This window comes from Rhea pennata, chromosome 10 (assembly GCF_028389875.1).
Source record: "Rhea pennata isolate bPtePen1 chromosome 10, bPtePen1.pri, whole genome shotgun sequence".
Taxonomy (NCBI): domain Eukaryota; kingdom Metazoa; phylum Chordata; class Aves; order Rheiformes; family Rheidae; genus Rhea; species Rhea pennata.
The window spans coordinates 15,542,773-15,563,089 of NC_084672.1; the positions used below are offsets into that span (position 1 = coordinate 15,542,773).

The following is a 20,317-nucleotide window of genomic DNA, read 5'->3' on the forward strand; positions in this document are numbered from 1 at the left end:
ATGGGCCCACACACCACTATAAATTTAGCTCAACAGATGTGCAACATGTTCTCCGGATCATAAGGTGCTGCAATAAATTGGAAAAAAAAATACGTAATTTCAATGTTGCTTTCAGTCTAAATATATTTATTATTTAGTGTCTTGTGAGTTTAGTTCCCAGCAGCATCAAACTGTAGTCATGCTTATTTACAGCTGTATTGGCATCATATGACCAAAAAATAAGTTAGTTGCACCTATTCTGCAGAACTGATCGTGTGCCGGAGGCTATGCAACACCCCGCCGTACTGCCCACGTGCCGCCGCTGCTGCCCCAAAGGCCCTGAGCTGCCACCGGGCGCCGGCTCGGCACCCCACAGCGCAGCGCTCGGGGAGGCCCAGGCGCCGCTGTCCTGCCAGGCCCTGCTCACGCCTGCTGCCGTGGGCAGCGTGCGGCTGACTGGGCACCACCGCTAAATGCACGGGCCAGGCTGCCAGATTGCATTTTTGTGGTGGAAGTGGTCACTGGGCCTCAAAAGCTATGTCTGCACTCACGTATCTCACCATCGATTCACCTCTTTTTCGGTGCGTTAGGCTGCAAGGCAATTTCTAGTGCCAAGCGTGATAGTTATGCCAGTAGTGCCTAGAGGCCCAAAACAAGGTCAGGCCCCTTTTGTCTACAGAAGAGATTTCCTGTTCAGCCTGAGCAGTGAAGAACTAACATTTTCCTGGGCCTGACAGCGGCAAGGTACCGGGCATCCTCGGGTCGCCGCTGAGCGGTGGCGCCCGCCGGCCTGGCGCTGTGGTGGCTCGCTGGGGGCCGCGGCGGCCAGCTGCAGCTGCTGCCTGCTCACGGCCCCTCAGCACAGGTGCAATGTCGGGCCGCTCGGCCTGCGTTAAGCCCCCTCCGTTCCCAATTCACTGGTGAATATTACTGCTGTTGGAGGTTCGTATTGCAGAGTCCATCCCAGACAGGTCTGAGGTACGCTGCAGCACAGAGGCCCGCACTCTGCTCTCCAAGATCCTTTTTTAACATTTTATTTAAACTAGTGTTTTCTTCACATTTTCTTAGTATGACTGAGCCCAGGATTCAGCTGAGGCTTTTTATATGCCTATATTAACACTGAATGAGGAATATTTTCCTCTATGTAGTAGGTAGGCCTATAAATGGAGGCCAGTTTATCTCACTGTGGTACAACCAACTGTGTTTTATATGCTCTGTGCATATGTGCAAAGTGGATGACAGAAAAATGGCAGCCTTTTACGTGCCGTTTACATGACTGTATGCAATTGCAAAGAAGAAATAGATTCAGAATAATTTTTTTAAGCAAAGAGGAGCTTGCTCTGACACAATTAACTTGCAGACACTGAGGTGAATTATTCAACTGCTCAGAGCTTAACCTGCACTCAGGTGAACTGACTGGGATCTCACTTCTGTTTCTCTAGGAATATCCATTCAAAGACCATTCCCGCTCTCTGCTGGACGCAGGGGCTGGGAATACCTAAGTCTGATGCATGTATCAGGGCTTCTGATCAGCACAATATAGAAATACATGACAATGAATGCATCGGGTTTAATTTCATGTCCCATCACTGTAAACAAAGGCAAATGCTTACGGCAGAAGCCTTAAGAGTGTTTGCAGGACTGGGATCTTACTTCTCATTTCTTACTTACTGTACTTACTATTTTCTAAATGTCTATTTTAAAGAGTGCAACAGCTCAGCCTCGACACAGCTATGGGGTTTCTCTTCTAATGTCTCTGTTCCCAGGCATTCCCTTCCTACAAATGGTTTTTGCTAGTCTAGAGACTGATGTTGTTGTATTAGCATTGAAATTCCCATCTTTTCTAACTCAAAAGCAGTGGAATCCTGCTGTGCAGGACAGATACATTCCCTGATCTTCAAAAAGAGACTGAAAGAGCGTTTCGGGGAGAGCAAGCCCCAGCTGCCTGCAAGAGGACACTCTCCGCTGTGAGGTCTTGGGGACAAGCAAGAGCTAACTCCATTTCACCAGATTAAATCCAAAAGCTGTGTTTATTTTTCCTCCATTTCTGGAACTTAAGAGCTAACACAAGCTCTCTCTGCAGGGAAAAGTTGTGCTTAAACTCTGTCTAACCTGTTTTCCTGGGTTTTCTCTACTGTACTTTAGTGTGGCTTTGTTTTGTTTTTTCTTCTCTGCTATGAATTATCTGTGGCAGTTGGGGAATATAATGTCTCATGCTTTTGAGGAGGAATGTGTCTGCCCTTTTTCCACTGAGCAGCCGGGACTAAGGGGTATGTGCTTTTCTGTGCGCTTCCTGGCGATGGAGAGACATCCACAGCCTCTTGTCTAATGCAGGGCCAAGGAGAGACCTGCAGACTCAGAAATTAACCTGAGAAATGAGGCAGATAAATAATGAATCCTTACTATCTTTATCCTCAGGACAAGTGTAACATAAATTCTGTGAGGATATTTGACTTTAAAATCTTGCTAAAAAAAGACACTTCGCAAAAGCTTTAAACACTGGTTCAGTGAACTCCATTTTGATGCCTTTTTTGCAGCTCTCCTTCCCTAGGGATGTCTATCTCTGTGCATCTGGAGTTATGCCCAAGACATCTCCTCTCTGGTTCTCCCCTCTGTTTTGTTACTTCCATTCATGTGTAGCACTAGTCAAATGGGAGTGCAATAAGTAGTAATTCACCTAGCCAGTTTTAATGGACATATATGTCCAGCAACATTTATGCTTCAATTGTTTAAAAAAATCTGGTTTACCTCAAAAACTTTCACACTCATATCATATGAACCAACAGCAGACAGCAGAAACTGGGCTATGTTCAAATCAGGCAGTGTAAAAGTGGCTATTCTAATATATTCTATTCTAGTGAAAGCCTGCCTGACTGGGAATTTGCTGAACTTTGCTGGTTCTCGCAGCAGCTGGGTGGAGTGTAAGTAAGTGCTGTGAAGCAGGCAGTGTTGCAACCTGCCAAATAACAGGCAACACACTAAAAATGTCTGGTGAGTCTGAGGCAGCAAGCTCTGTCTCTAGCAAAGGTGAGGGTTCGCTACCACTCCAACTAGTTACGGAAGCAGTCTTCTTGGAAACCATCCTCCCTGGCCCCAGTTCTTTTCTGCATTGCCATTAATTTAGTCATTTATGTCTCTGCAAGGTAGTTTTAAAATGATAACAAAATGTAAATTCTGCTCTTACATCTGCAGATGTAAACGATCATCAGATACAAGACAGGGATGGTCCAGGCTCACGCAGGCCTGGCTATGGCTTGCCATGATAGGTCAGAAGAGAAACACCACGTTTTGTTGCGCTACCACATAGATCATTTACAGTCTGTAGGTCATGATAACCAGATTAAATTCCCAAGAGCTGTCCAGATTCTTTGATGGGACAGATAGTTTGAAAGTTCTGGTTTTTGTAGACGGCTTCTTCTGCACAGTACAGGCTCAGTAAAATGAGCTCAGCTGCTGACTCTGAAAAAGTTGTGAGTATGGTGTTCTTATATACTACCTGCTTGGCTTCAAACTGGAAGATCAGCAGAGAAGAAAAGGGGAAGGCTACTTAGAAGGGGACAGTGTGTCATGAAAATAATCATTCAGACTGTACTGTACAAGGCTGGTGATTGAAGAGGGATGTCACTGAAAGAAACACCAGATTTTGATATCTGATTGAATCAAATTTTAAACTGACACATCCTTACATATTCAGTGTTGTTTGATAGCCTTGCTGGTAGAAGTCAGGGGAAAACATATTTTTAGTCAGACCCCTATACCATTGCCAGATCTTCTCAGCTGTGTTTTGCAGTGACCCCAAAACTCAGTTTTAGGGAGCTTCTGACAAAGTCAAAGCAAAGGAAAGAGAGATATATGCACGTTGCATGTACAAAAGCAAACAACACTTCAGTCTTTCCTTGATTTTTCCCTTTTGAGATTCAGTATTACACTGGAAAGACAGGAGCATGTAAAACTCAATGTTGCCTATCTGCTGTGGCTTTGATGGCAGAGACAGGGACAGCTTCTGCTCTCCAGGGCTCAGCATCTTCTGGGAACTGGCCTGCCATATGTACCTGTTGCCACCTGTATTGGCACAGAATTAGGACTTAAATAAGCTTCACTGCATAACATGATAAGGTACTAAATCCAGTTATGTGATAGCAGAAGGTGGGAGGGTACCAAATCCCCAAATTTAGAGCTCTGCAGTGCAGGCTGGGGGCAAGGAACTGTGCCCAAGGAACCACAGATTTAAACCATGCTGGGCCAAGTTTCAGGTCCCCAGATACACAGCGGATGTCCTTAATCTCATTACTCCCTGCAGGCATCCTGCAGGATTCATTTCCAAGTCCAACAGCATCCTGAGAAGTTCGCTTGTATCTCCTCCTGTGTATAAACAAACAGGCAGGACTGTGAACCAGCCAGGGACAAGCACCTGCAGCTACTGCCCTGGATTCCCCATTTGGGAGCAGGCTGCCTTCTGAAAGATTAAACAGCAGCCTGAAGACACATTAAAAGGTTTTTTTTCTCAGAGAAGTTGCTCCCCCAAAGGCGAGGAGAGGAAGATGCAAGTGGTACATTGTGTCCCTAGAGCACCACACCAGTACCAGCCTCACATTTTGTCTCGTCTCCTTTTTTCTTTCAGCTCCCTATCCCCAACAAGACAGCCAGGTGTCCTGTCACATACAGCAGAGGTCAAAGCAGCCATTTTTAACCACTAGCACTTTCTGCCTATCTGTTTTTAACACTTCAGGGCTTTTTGGTCAAAACTTCAGCCCTCCTTCTTGCTCTGCCACATCCATGCAGCCTTTGGCCCTGATGGCTGCTCCACACAGCTCTTCCCAACATTTCCACCGGAAGCCCCCACGCCTCCAGCACAGGCTCACTGCTGAAGGTGGCCCTGCACGGTGGGCTTAGGGGACAGCGCCGTGGGAAACGCCTGGACTCCACTCCTCTACCATCTGCTGAAGCCAGCTTCCTCTGGCTGCAGGCCAGCACCAAGTAAAGAGACTTTCACAGCCAGATTTCAGACAACAAAATAACAGAGAAATACGGCAAAACATGGAAGTCCCTAGAGGCAAGAATCCGTTAGGGATCCCAGGTCCTTTCAGTAGCCAAATGGGTTCATTGCAGTCAACATTAGGGAGAAAGTGCATCAAGGAAGCAGTTCTAGAGAGCTGTAGTTTCTGCATTTGCTAATTTTTAAGATTATTTCTTTCTCAGGATCAGGGATGGGGAAAAATTAAATTGTCAAACTGGATACTTTAACTTGCAATGTATGTATATGCTATACAGAAAGTGTGTACAGAGACAGAAGAATTCTTAATGTTACGACTGTAGGATATTTTTCATGGTATAGAAGAGAGAGAAGGATTCAATGAAGTGTGAATGATTTTTTAAAAGAACAGATTGCCATGTCTTTTAAAATAGGTCAAGTTTTTGGCCTAGTTTTCTTGATAGTATCCCTTCAAGCAAGGGAGTCTGAATATCCACGATAGTGCCACTGCTTTTTTATTCTTAGCCACATGTATGCATGCCTCTAGTTGTAAAGCAGGAATGTGCCAACATCAGAATACAATGGAAAAGACCAGGTGTGTCGAGCAACATTGCTGAACAAGTTACGCTGAATGGCAAAACTCCTATGGTGACCATGCTTCATCTCTATGTATAATGTTATTTGGAAACAAGCATATTTCTCAGTCATACCTTACCTTTCTGCCTTATGCATACCTACATACCTACTTACCTACCTACCTACATACATACATATATATATAGATAGATAGATAGATAGATAAGGTAACTGTTAATGAAACTAACACCTGCAGACCCACATCTTGTGGAACATGTCTTATTAATTCTTTGAAGTTCCAGGAAGGCTAGCACTGCTGTTTGCTTTCAGTCTTTAAACTGATTAAAATTAAGTCAAAAGCAGAATTACAAATAAGAACATTAAATTAAAGATACACAGTATAGTACTCATATGAACAAACCAAGGCTATCTTCAATAGAGATAAAATGCAATTGTCAGCTGTCAAAACAAAATGAATCTGTATGTGTACAATTATGTTCTAAAAAGGATGTTCAAGATGTTTAAGGGTGGGAGGGGGAGTCCTGCATGCAATATTAATTAACATAGAATACATACCATCTCTCTTCTGTCTGCATAGCAGTCCGGTACATACACTTACAGATGCGTCTTTGCTCTGAAAACATAATTTAGGTATAGAAAATGCTTATATATAATGACGTTACACAAACTTAATCATTCAACATAATACTCATACCAGCAATTGTGGTTGGCCTTAATGCAGCTACATGGAGTGGGGCAGGAGATGGAAAGGATTTCCTGCATCTGAGAGCCCTGGAAAAAGGCCAGGTACAAATCCAGAGTGCTTAGGTGTGGGGAGTGCAAGGACAAGACTTATCACCCTGCCTGCTCATCCCTAAGGCAGAGGTGGGAGCTCTGCATGTCCTTATTATAATGCAGGTTCTTCTCCTCACCAAGCTGCTTGAAAGGGAGAGTGCCCTCAGACACAACCTATCTAAAATATACCTCTGTGCGGTGAGACCCTGTGTTGACCTCATGCACGATCACTAATAAACATTACTTGGCTCACAATGTGCTACAGTAATAAACATACTGAAAAGCTTGTCAGTGTATGCTCAGGAAAAGAAGTATAATCTGAAACAACAAGGTCTATGCATATATTCAGAATACAAATCTTTTGCAATTTGAGGAGTTCATTAGGGAAACTGTGCATGATTCCAATCAAGCTGTGATTGAAGGCAATGCAAAGGCTTCTCCAGCATTCATCACACTACAATGTGGAAAAAATAAGCCAGGCCTCTAACAACTGAGGCAGTTTTGAAAATACATTTGTTTTAATGATTAACATTGTTTTGCACTGAGATTTGTGGCTGTAACCACCATCATGGGTTGGAGCATTTGTCCTCTACCTGTTCAGACTTTGCATCCAGAGGACTGGAGCATCTGCCCCATGAGGAACAGCTGTGAGAGCTGGGCCTCTTCAGCCTGGGGAAGAGAAGGCTGAGGGGGGATCTGATCAATGTGTATAAGTACCTGAAGGGAGGGGGTCAAGGGGACGGGGAGAAGTTCTTTTCAGTTGTCCCATGTGACAGGACAAGAGGCAATGGGCAGAAATTGAAGCACAGGAAGTTCCGCCTGAACGTGAGGGGGAATTTCTTCCCTGTGAGGGTGACGGAGCACTGGCACAGGTTTCCCAGAGAGGTTGTGGAGTCTCCTTCTCTGGAGATAGTCAAGGTCCGCCTGGACACAACCCTGTCTACCATGCTCTAGGTGACCCTGCTGAGCAGGGAGGTTGGACCAGGTGATCTCCAGAGGTCCCTTCCAACCTTACTGATTCTATGATTCTATGATCCTCTGCTGACAAATCAATGCGAACTGTTACTCACCTGGTTCTGTGTGCCTGCTAGGTATGGATTTGGTACACAAAAGATTTGAGAAAGTAGAAGAGAAGATATTCTCTTTGTGCAGAATATCACAAAGTGCAGGAAAAGTCATCTAGAGAACTCCCAAGGATATCAATATGTGAGCAACTCTTCTTGACATATTACTCCCACTACTTCCTGCGGGACAACAACACAGCACACATGAATCCAGCTTGAGTTTTCATACTGGCAGTTCCTCCCAATACTGTTCGTACAACAAAAATTCTTCTAGTTCATAACAGATCATATATAGACTGCTTAAATTCTTCCAGTAATAATTCTAAGGATATTATCTGCTACAATCTGAATAATTAACAGAGACACCAAGCAGATTTGAGCTGCCTTTGATAAGTGGCAACAAAATATTTACATATCTGCAACAGTACCTCTCCCAGTGGCTGACAAAGTCCTATCTGTGAAGAAAAGTGTTCCTCAGCATGAATATGTGACTGCAGAATCACTCAGTAACACTGGAGGACTAAATCTCATTCATTTATAGTCTTGAGTCAAACTGAAAAAAAAAGTCATACTAACCATTTGCATTACATATGTTTATAAGCTTCATAGGAAGTTCTCCTTACCGTATAGAGTTTAATGGGCCATGGACATTGTTTTTTCTTATCAATGTAGAACATCAGAAACAAAGGCCTCTGTAATGCTGCTTATTGATGGCACATATGGATACACAGGTGCAGACTCTTAATGCTGTCACCCACCTCTGTAGGTAGTTTATGCTCTATGGCTCTAGAGTCAGCAGCTCGACCAGATTTCAGATGGGAAAGAGCTGCTCTGAGGGCAATACAGCTGAGATGGCAATGCGCAGGACAAGCACGTTGCATGCTCAAGTAAGGGTCCAGCTCGGCTGCCCGAAGGACAGGATTTTATCCTGTTGGGCTGAAGCAATCTTCTGCAGAGCTGGTGCCAAGAACATTGAAAGAAAATGTTGCTCGTAATCCATCTGGCTGAAATCTTATCCTTATCTTATCTAGGCACTGCATCTAGCTCAGAGCCAAAATTAGGCTATCAGGAGAGGTACTACAGAGATGTGGATGAAGGCAGATGGCTGTTGAGGGAACTGGTCCAGGGGCAGGTACGTGCAGGCCTTCTTAACCAACATTTTTGGGTTGGATCTTGAACCTAGCAAAAAACAAACAAACAAACAACAACAGATCAGTGTAAAGGGGACCAGGATGACATCCTTTATCAAAATGCTTCCAATGTCTTTATAGAGTTTATTGCAAAAACTGCTTATTAGTTCAACAGTTACAGTATCACTGCTCTTACAAATCAAAACTGCACACAGCCAAGAAACAGCTGTTCCCGCACTCTAAGGCTTCTAACATTTCTCTAACAAATCAAAAGAAAAACAGACTGAATTATAAACTTCAGCATAAGCTAGCACTTCATGTCCTCTGTTATGTTTAATGTGAACTCAAGAGATGATTGATATATTTTAAAGTTAATAGCTTTTTAATAAAATGTTATGTGTGAAAATATGGAAATCGGGATAAAAGCTGCCAGCTTACGACTGATATGTTTTGAGGACAGGATGAAGTGTGGGGATTATAATGGATCAAATCCTGACCTTTGCTGTTTGGGATACTGCTCAAAATTTTTTAGTAGTTTTCATTTGAATGAACCTCTGTTGAAGCAGCTCAGTTTATGTAATATAAACCACAGCACACTGGAGCTGAATGTGTTACACCACTGTTAGAAGGATAAAATAAATACCTCAGGAGGTCAACTTCCTAACTTGATCTACTTGTAACTTTCCCCATGGGACATGATTTCACATACCTGTACAATGCTGATTATTTTGTAATTGGAAGCAATAAAAAGAAAAGATTGGAGACAAAAAAAAAAAAAAAAAAAAAGAAAGCAAAAAAGTGGCCATCCCTAAGGTGGAGAGAGCAAATACTGCATGGTGCACAGTACACAGCTGGAGTCACGAATATTCCTTACGTTCCACTAAGGCCTTTCTTAGCAAAATGGAGAATATGTTTTGATACTAATACGATGTTCAGGAGGAGCCTTTGGAGACTTCTGCCAGAGCATACAAAATGGCTGGTTCTCAGAAATACATAAAATACAGCGTAAGAAATCTCTGCACAGAGGGAAGTTTATTGTTGTTACGCCATTATGTTCAGTTTCTTGCATCTCTGTCATCACTCAGCATTAATACGCTTCGGGAGAGCAGCAAAAAAGAGACCTTAACCCAAGTCCTGCTATTTCCTCAGGCTGGCTGTGGGGCACCTGTCTGCTGGGGCCCATCTCCCACCAGGAGTTGTGGCCCGGCGAGAAACAGAGCAGGCTGAGGCACTCTGGAGACAGCACATAACGTCATTGCTTGTTTCTGCTTCATCTTCCTTCGGCAGCTCATTTTCTGTCCTTCAGGAAGTGAAGAGCAGCAGATCTCCTCCAAAGTCAGGAAGCAGAGAATGAGCTGATCCCATTTCACTAATTACAATTTCCCATGTTAGGGTTTTTTCCACTTTTTGTTTTCCTCATGGCTCCTCTTTCAGGTTTTAAAATGTCCCCCAAATCTTGGCAGACCCCAGGCTCCAGAGTCCTACTGGTTAACCTGAGTGGAAGAACACTGCTATTCACATAATGCTGTAAAGGCCAATTCGCCAAATCTGAGATCGGTCTAGGAGCAATCCCTTTCTCTGATACAGGTTGTTTTCCGTCCACATTCAGGAGGTAGGTTGGCCAGAAGGACGATTTAGTCATTTTATTAACACAGCAGACACCCAGCTTAGACCCATGCCTATCTGGGCTTCTAAAAACAGTTCGCAGTGAACATGCCCTGCGGCTCCCTGGCAGGGCTGCTCCCATACCAGTAACTCGAGCCGGGCGCTCACGGTCACCCTAGCACAGCCAAACACAGGGAAATAACAGCATCTTTAGAAACTGCCACAATGGGTTAAAGCAGCAGGGCAAGCTGCACACCCGTGCCTGAGCCTCCCCCCTCGGCAAGCAGCAGCGCTCAAAGAGGGAAAACATGATCGTGCAAATGGCAACTTCTTACACAGAAAAGCTGCTTTAAAAGTTACTGCAGTTAACTAGTTTGACTTGGAGTGGCTTTAGCCCTCTAATGCAGAGGTGAAGGAGGGAGTAGAAAGGTATTGGCTGCGCTCAGGGCTCGCAGAGCCATGAACGAAATGCCAATTACATGCCCAAATTCTGCCCTCAGTGAGCTGGCGCAGCTTATAGCTGATGATCCACTTGCACAACCACGTCTGAGGATAAACTCTGCCATGGCAGAGATACAGAGCTTTATGACTAGCAATCTAACCATCCAAAAGGAAATGATATGCTGCATAAAAGCCAGATAGGTGGCTAGAAAAAATGATGTTTTTAATTTTACACACAGTGCATTTAATCTCGAAGTATACATGCAGACATAGTTATAGTTACACTGTTACTTTTAAACACGACAGACCTGTCCCACTGTATGAGATTGTCATATTTTTGTTCTGAGTCTTTTTCATTTTGAGAGCTTTCTTGAATAGGACGTTCAATAATCACAATAAGCAGTTGCCTCTTGGAGAAGAATATTGCTCTGCTTTTCCAGTTTGCTCCCTTCCTTTCTGAAAGCATATGCAAATTAATGAAGAATAATCATAGCTTAGTCATAAAAACAATCTGTCAATATTTACATAGTGCTCTTTCATTTCTTGGTCTTGCTTTGCTAGTCTGATACTTAAATTAAGCCCAACATGCATCATCAAGTCATGGATCTTGAGAAGATGATATTTTGAGATACATTTGATTAGCAAATGAAAATCCACATGGAATGAGGGAAAGTATCCTCAGCACGATTCAAAATAATTGTTAAATGACAGGTCAGGATATAACAGGATAGGGGGGAAAAGAGCAGGTAGGCAGACTCCTCCTAGCGAGCTGAGCCACCGTGTGCAGCAGCAAGAAGGCTTTGGGCTCTGCATTTGCAACTTCCTCAAACTTACTGTAAACTTTAAAATTGCTTTGAACATCTTCTAAATAAAGATGCAGCTATGACAATTATGTCAGATCCATTTTAAACTCTTTGGCTCATCTTTGTTTCTTTGATATCACTCTTTTCAGTGGCCTAAGGAAATCCTTTTGAGAAAGAGGAAGATGAGAGCTGGAAAACTCCCAACTACAGTTTCAAGTAGTGCAAGTGCTGGTGGTCCGTGAACCATGGGCAAGACAGAGCAAAACAAGAGCTACAGGATTGCTTTCCAATCTCACTAGCATTACAACTGCATAGTTCCTATTTACTTGGGATCACACTTGGCTACTGATCAGTATAAATACAATTTCTCATACCACAAGCAGGGGCTTCTTTCTTTAGTGCAATAGGAGCAGACCTGCTGCTTTAATATGGGATGCTGGAGCAGGGAGGTGAGTGAATTCTCTAACTCTCTTAGTTTCTTTTTCATTGCAAACGTGAGCCCTGCTGCATCTGAAACTAAATTACCATAGTATTTACGGCAAAGAATAGCTCACAGCAAGCATGAAACCAGAAGTGCTGCCACATACATGCAGCATGTTTTTTTAGAAGGTTTCCACCCAGAAGTGCGATTGTTTGCTGCAGAAGAGTCTTCCTCATTCATGTTTTTGAGTTTTGGGGTGTAATATTCTCAGATCTATTTAAAACAATGTTTTTCAGCACGGGGAGCTGTAGCTGCTGGCCCTGGAAGACCAGTATCTCATTTCCAGGTATTTACATAGTTGACACCAGTGGCGTTTTGCAGTGCAATAGCTGAAAGAATTGGGATTTTTTCTTGTCTAACTGTTAATAGTGAAAATAAGTCACCACTTCAAGTTTAAATGCACAGATCTCTCCGCATTTCTGTAGTTTAGAAAAAGAGAACAAGTTTAACTATGTAAATCCAAGCTATTTTGAGTTGTGCGAGAAAAATCAGTTTGAGCTTTGATCAATGTATGAAGAGACTGAAAAAACACATTTTCTAGCCACTGCTAACACCACAGTGAAGAGACCCAGTTGCCTTTAAAACTGATAATGTCAGGGATAATTCAGGCAGATTCTAGCATGTTTCTTACTAACTTCAAGAAATCTAGATGCTTTTTTAAAGCAAGTGAGACACATTATTTCACACTAAAACAGTGACTGTTTCCCTTTTCTCAGTGGAGGTATAAACAACAGATCCTCTCAGCAATGTGCTTTATGGCATATACTCCATTATTGCTTTAAGAAGTTTTATACCAAATTTGCTTGGAAAGCCAGAAGACATTTGCACTGAAGTAAAAACCACTGGATGTTGTCTGCTGCAAAGTTCTCTCTCCACTTGCTTGCTACTTCGTTAAGTTGGTTCGAGTAGGTTTCCCCTCCCTCACTGAGTACCGGCACCTTCTGCAGCCTTCGTTTCTCTTGTTCCTTACGTGACCGAAATGCGAGCACAGCCCAGCAGATCTCCTCCCGCTCCCAGCCCCTACCACTTTGACCTCCTGCACCTCCTTGGGGGCTCTTGGTGCACTCTGCACTCTGCTGTGGTGACTACGGCACGTTGAGATCAGCCCTTCATAAAGAGCCAGCCTAGCCAGTGATATCTCTCTCTGTTTTTGTAGATTAGTGCTTCTTTTTTAGTGTAAGTTGAATATTTCAGGAACGCAACATAGGGTGAGGGGTGCTGGAGTTCCCGGGGATGCAGCCAAGTCTCCGTCCTGCTTCACGGCTTTCGCTCACAAGGTCCAAGTTTAATGACCCCTGATGTGCACCGAGGAGGAATTTTCCCCTGGGTCTGACTGGCAGTGCGTCCACCTACGTAACCGCTGTCACGGCTACCTGCTGTCTTTGGTAGCTGGCACTGTAGTCTATTTCCTTATTCATCCTATAGCTCTATACACAGATACATACACTGTCCTGTTATTGGCATAACCTGATCAGAAATGCTCTTGGCCTCCCCATCACTTCCTGATGGTGCATGGACCCATAAAAACACACGTATACTTTCCATGTTACACCTGTAATAGCTCTATCACAAACAATTCCACGAGCATCTCTTCACATTTAAAAATCTCTCAGGATTTAAATATTTTGGGGGGCTAGCAATACTGCATGGTCAGAGAAGGTATTCAGACCATAGCATGATGGACATGCTTTCAAGGTGAGCATTCCTGAATTCACCTAGTGAACCGCCATCTGAATCTTCCAGTTTGGGGAGCAAAACTATAGCACAAGATGTCCCAGCTCCCACAGCTGTTTCCTAATGAGGCACTCTTTCTGAGTTTCCCAGATACTTATTGACAGCATAATCTTAGCATCAAATTACTCCCTAGTGTGCACAAGGCTCTTCCCAAAAGCTCTGGCCTGGGGGCAAACAGTGTCCTTTGCACATTTGCAACACAATTACTAGGCAGAGCACACTGCCCTGCTCCGCTCTGGAGCCTGCCTTCATCCTCTCGCACAAGCTATGGTAAAAGAAGCAGCTTTTAATTTTTCTCTACAGTATAGTTCCCTCCTAAAAATCTCCCACATAAGCATTTTTACTATTGCAGCTCCACTAATGCTCGTAAGTGTGGGAGAGCTGGCATTTTTGCTAGAAGAACATTTAGATCCTCTATACAGTGTCTCTCGTGCTCCCTTAAATACCTCTGCAATCAATCAGAGGAACATGGGACACAGCGCCTGCTGTGAAAGGGATGCAGGGTACTCGGACTTAATGTCACCCCACTCCATGCAAATAACGATGCTTGCTCTCCCCATGGACTTCCCCTTTTCCTAGACACTGCTGAGTGAGACAGACTAGAAGTTCTCTCTGAGGAGGCTGAAAACAATAAAAGCTCTGATCTACTTATGAAAAATGCTGCAAGACAGACAGACTCTATATTATTATATTGTATAATGTACTAGAGTAATACATTATTAAAATTAAAGCATTTAAATTCATTTTCAAAGAGATAATGTGAGGAGATGAGCATTCTTCAGATTATCCCCATTACTACTGGGGAAGTACACTTCACATTGATTTTCATATAAACATTGTATGATCTTATGTGGTGTGTAGTCAAATAGCTGGAATCCATTAAAAACATGCTCCAGCTGTGCAATCACTGTCCTCACAAAAATACATTTTTACATGTGGTTAATGCCAGGAAGAATCCACAGCTTCAATTATGAGAACATCAAAATATGTTGTTTATTGCAGAAAAAAAAGCATTTGCAGCAATTTCAAATATCCCGTCAACACCACATTGCTAAATCTAGATAATAGAAATCCAGAGAAATTTGAGCTAAATCTGTCTGGATTATAGCTGTGGGATTATCTGAATGCTAAATTACTGTATATGTTTTACTCACAAACATGAGGGCAGACAGTTTAGGAAGATGGATGACTATGCAGATTGCAATAAAACCCATCCCCAAGAGACTTCTTTATACACTAGGTAAACAATCCCTCTCAATTTATCAAGCGCTCTGGATTGGATTAATGCTGTCATTTATTTTTCTATCGCTGTGCAGAGGAATACGGTCTGTCCTGAACAGCTCCTTCAGCATGGTAAAAATAACGAAGGTTTTCTCTGTGTGTCTTTCACAAGGCATGCAGTGCAGGAATATTAATTGGCTGCTGTGTTTGTGTAACCCAATTAGAGAAAATACAACTGTAGTTTAGTGCATAATCAGCAAACCAAATTATACTCCGTATTTAAAGAAAAGATTAACTCTGCTTGTCTTGTTAAACAGCCCCTTCCCCTCCCCCCTTGTTTACACTCCAGCTCCAGCATTGCTGGCTTTCTAAGGACATACAGTGACTGAACCTGGATTGACCTGACACACAGCATCTCTCCAGCTTTCGCCTTTAATGCTTCACAGATGCGCAAGCTGTGACCAAAAAAAGCAAAGAGAAAAAATGCAGGGCACTGTGCATGCTGAGGGAATTTGAAAGATGTGATACTGTCCACGGGCATCAGGTCTGAGTGTCACCTTTGCTGCGAGCATGCAGTCAGCGATGACAAATACACATTCCTTCAGCTGTCGGTGGAGCTCAGTTTAACAAATGCAAGTAAATTATGTTCATTTAGGAATTATTCTAATTCCTACTACTCTACTAGTGTGTTAGCTTTTATTACTCGCTAACACTGTTTTGGTGTTTCTGGTGGCACCACTGCACAACCATAGGGCGAGTGGTACATGAGGCAATTGGGAGGGCTTTCTCGGGGAAGAAGGCTCACAAGCATTTTCTGCTCCCCAGGAACAGCTGTAAGGACATGGTCCGTTTCTTTCTTTCTTTCTCATTCAAATAATGTATGTAGCTCTATAAACAAGTTAAATACAGTTTTGGATCCTAGGAAATTGTCAATGCAATCCTCTGGTCAAAATATGAACAAGGAGGGGGGGAAAAAAAGGAAGAAGAAGAACTGGCCTTAACCAGAGAGTTCAGATGTATATGGATTTAAATTATTTTTAACAGAGAAAGTGGGTTATAATGAATAGATGCCATGGAAATTTGGGCACAGTAGTTGTTATCTCCAAACTGTGCTTATGTGCTAATAGATTTGCAGTGTCAGCCCTTTTCGAGATAAGAAAACATTCTTCAGCTTTCCTCCATCAAACAAAGCAGTATTTTCTCACAACTTCTGCCACTATTATACCTGTTTTTGTGATGAATATCTGAAGACTTGCATATAATTTAACTGTGTTTTTATGACCTTCTCAGAATGGTACTAGCTGACCAGTACACAAAAGGCTGGTTGTTACATAAACCTTCTCTAGACTAGTGTTCCCTCAGAGCTAAACCAGAGGTAGTAACCTGATATAGCTTAAGGGCAGAAAGTTAAAGCCACCTAGATACAAATGTCACAGCAGGAGTAGGAAAGCTGAGTTAATGAGCTCAGGTCTACCCTGTGTCAGTGCCGCAATACATACTGCGAGGACTCGAGATTGCACAGTATCAGTCCCGAAGATGGTCTGTGTACCTTAATTTCTGCCATAAAAATGACCTACTGAACAGAAAAACTTTTTTTAAAAAGGTACGGCTTTGGTAATGGTAGGTAGGTAACGAAGAAGTACAGGTGGGAAAGGGCTAACAGTAGCCTGTTCTTCTAAACTGAGTCAAACCCAAAGTAAATTCTAAAGGAACCTAGAAAGAGACAGCATAGTTTCATACCATGTTACTAACGTAAAGGATAAATAGGTTACAGGATTGAAACATTACAGAAAGATTTAAAGTGAAAAAAGAAATCTTAATCTCAAAGCACACAGCATAGCTATAGATCAAACAGTAAAATAGATGGCTTCACATTACTTCCAGGAATACTAGATATGCTTCCCCCCTCTCTTATATATTCATTAGAAAATTCATTCTGCTGTAGGCCAGCCGTAATTTAAATTACTCCCTCTGCCATAAGAAACCAAACTTTAAAGGAAAATATTAACTCAACTACCATGTCGTTTGGAAACAAAAATATGTTTGGTTAGCAAGAACAGTATTTCAGAAGACAGATCAATTCAATTCCATTCAAAAGGAGATGAAACAAATTTAGAAATCTGGTTCAGCAATGTAGTTAGATAACTGCTCACGTGATTAGAACTAAAAATGGGCTTAACCACTTTCTTGGAAAAAAAAGAAAAAAGTAAAAAGGAAGAAAAGATTTCCAGTTTGGCATAAATCTCAAACAAGGCTGAAATCTACAAAAATACTGTACAGGTAGAAAAAAAGACGTGTGCAGACTTTACCTAAGTAGTGCTTTCTTTAGCGTAATTCCACCAAAGTTACAGAATCATCCACAAGTGTAACTGTCACCCAGGGAGCTTTGTAAAACTCCACTGGCGCAAACTTAGACACTCAGCTATAAAATGCTGAATGCTCCGATATATGGGAGATACATGGCAATTATCTGATGGCTGTTCAACGTGGTCTAGTAGAGAGTTTATTTTCATTTCCTCTTGGTAGCTGACCCCACAGAGAAAAGCAACTATAAATGGCAAGGAATAGCATTATTTGCAGCTTTACTGTTAATGTCAACACAGTCAGAAAAGTAGTTGGAAAATACACCAAAACCTTAGCAGAGGCAGTTTCTCCCAGACAGGCCAGCACTTAAGTCATCTTCTCAGAGTTACACCCGGAAAGGATGCATGATTGCTGTTCACGCTGTACTGACTTCAAAGAGAAAAATGACTTCATTTTTTTTACTGCTGTTCCCTCTTTTTTTTTTCTGTCTTTCCTAACCAATATATTACAAAGGTTTTTCCAGTCCTTAATTTCCATTATGTGCTAGGTGACTTCCTTATCTTTCCATGTACCTGATTTGAAAGACAGTCATCAGATAAACCTCGTCTAACTTCTGTTCTTTGCGCTTTCATAAATGATGCACCAGATGCTTGATGTCTCTATCTTTGCTGTCCCAGTTAGAGTTTGGAGATCTTTTCCTTAGATCTTTTACCAAGGCTAAATGAGCCCTGACAGCCCTGGTTGAGAATCAGTTTTCCTTTTCCTCAGTTTGTGTGATCTCTAACACCTTCTCCCAAATCATCCAGAAAAACAGCATCAAAGCTCCTTTTCTGATTTCCTCTGTACACGAGGCAAACACTATTTTACTGTACCTCAGGGCCAGTGAATGGTGTAGAAAGCACATGGGATACTCAGGCCTGTAGCAAATTTGCAGTATAGCAAGGGAAAGGAAAACAAGAATGCTATATGCGAGCAAACCCGATTATTTGATACTATCTCAGAACCCTTCCTGTCCTCTGCTAATATTCAGTTTATTAGAAAATATTGATTTTACTGTATTTAATATGATATTCAATACCCTATTAATATGATTACAAATTGAAACTATAATTTTTTTCTCCGATGATTAAAATAAAATTAAGGAGAAGGATTAATTAACCAACTTCACTTATATGACCAATATCACTCCTTATTCTTAGTGAGACAGTCCCAAATAAAGTCTCATATATATCTGCTATGACTGAATACATTAAAATTAATGTTAGAGATAATACCTTTTTCTATGCACAGTGTATTTACTGAATACAGCAGCTCTTCTGGTTGCACAGTATCAGTTAGCATCTTTTAGTGCACTTTTGGAATTTAGGTTTGTACTAAAGCTATCATATACAATATAGCTGTTAGTTCTACCCACTTAAGAAGAAATGATAGCTGGGTGATCCTTAGAGGAATGAAGTCACCATTCTGGAGGTATAACCAGAGCCTATGACAGTCTCAGTCCAGAATTTTCTTTCTTGCATTTTACCCTTAATTCTACTTAAATATGAATATGAATATACTATCCAAATATTAATATAATATCTTAATATTAAATAGTAAGATATCAGATTCAATATACAATAAAAAGAAACCCTACAGAATCATGTTTATAACCAGGGCTGTTTAATATGTTGATTTCTACACTTGACAGGGATTAAATATATCTTTACACTTAAGCAAAAACTATCTAATTATTGAAATCAGAAGTATTTTTACAAAGAATATTTTCACTGCTCAAATTGCCCATTAACACTGAGAATATAACTCTCCTTCGACAGCAAACATTTGCCTTTGTCTCTACCTTCTCCTTTATGCTGCTTATACAGTGGCACACTCTTGTAAAATTTATGTTGCAAACACTGGAAAAGAATGCCCACATCTAAGCACACAAAATACCTGTTCCAGTGGATCTTTTTCCTTTTGATAAGACTTTAGGAAAGAGAACTCAAAACCTACCTTCTGACCTCAAACTTCTTTGGAGTATTCTTTTTACTTAAGACAGCCAAAAGCATGAAAACTTACTAATTTAAAATTAACATTAGCCAGTTTTTATTCTCTTGTACCTTGTTGACCAAAGGCTCAGAGCATTTTAACACAGACATTCATTTAAAAACATTGATAGATAAATTATTTGACAACATGTTTTCAAGGCATATACAGCCTTTTACCTGTCTCTACAATGCTTATACCTTTGTCCTACAACACTCAGGGCTCGTGTAACACCTAAATAAAAGTAAGGATTAAACTGTGTTTGGAAGACAGGACAGTAAGCAATAAGACAGAAGCAAGGGCATTTTTTCCCTTTTGGGAAAAACTAATAAAACTAATACAGTTCGTATTTATGTATTTGTCGGGGATTTCAAATCCTACGTGCTATTTATTTTTCAGAAGACATTCTCAGCTTATCTATTAACTGTTACCTGCTGTGGCTAGAGAGGCATGAACCCTGGGAAAGCCCTTACTGCTCCAAGGAAAAAAAAATGTCGTGACCACACAACACAAACACTTAAATCATTGTCTAATTGACCTAGCCTGGGAGTTCAGCTTAGCATTCAGCCCAGGGTTACTATTGCCCTGGCAAGGTAATTTCTTCCAAAGACAGATGTTTATTTGTGCCCGATTATCCCACAGCAGTTATGTCCAAATCTTGGCCTCTGCAGTCCTTCTCACAAGGAAACTGCCATTAGTGAAGACACGGTCTTTATTTAGTTTAAGCTAGTCTGCAAATCACTGCTAGGCTGATCACTGTGATGATACATTAGCAAAGCTTGTGAATATGCTAAATATATGTATTTTTCAAAAGATTCAATCTAATTTGAGTTCACATGTAGAAAACAAGAACTCTTATGCTTTTCCTGGTGGAAAAGCATCTCCTCATGTTGGACTTGTTCCCTCCCATTGCACTTGGATCTCCAATCCAAGGGACTGCCCAAGGGTGCTGTGGGGCATCCACAGCTAGAGCTGACTTCAATTTGAATTGTGGGTGCTCAGCATGGCTAAGAATTGGGCCATGCATTTTTAAAAGCTATCAAACATTCTGGTGTTAAAATAACATCTTTTGTGTGCCAGAACAACAGCAAAAAAAAAAAAAAAAAAAAAAAAAAAAAAAACAAACAAAACATGAATTTCTGCTGGCTCTGCAATAGTTATTGCCGTGGCAATTGTTTATGAAA

At 41.6% G+C, this 20,317-nt stretch overlaps 1 long non-coding RNA gene across 4 annotated transcripts in view; it reads right to left on the reverse strand.

Moving 5' to 3' along the window:
• Positions 1-105: 105 nt before the first annotated feature.
• The window catches only part of LOC134144481 (uncharacterized), a 29,776-nt gene continuing 9,564 nt past the window's right edge, over positions 106-20,317 (reverse strand). The window contains exons 3-7 of one of the 4 annotated variants that reach the window (XR_009959389.1): positions 10,871-11,018; positions 8,010-8,565; positions 7,393-7,566; positions 6,104-6,161; positions 106-4,041 (exon numbers count right to left, since the gene is read on the reverse strand). This is a non-coding gene — a long non-coding RNA (uncharacterized LOC134144481). Of the gene's footprint in view, positions 4,042-6,103; positions 6,162-7,392; positions 7,567-7,962; positions 8,566-10,870; positions 11,019-20,317 lie in introns of all 4 variants that reach the window. The other 3 variants (XR_009959391.1, XR_009959390.1, XR_009959392.1) reach the window with 3 other exon arrangements.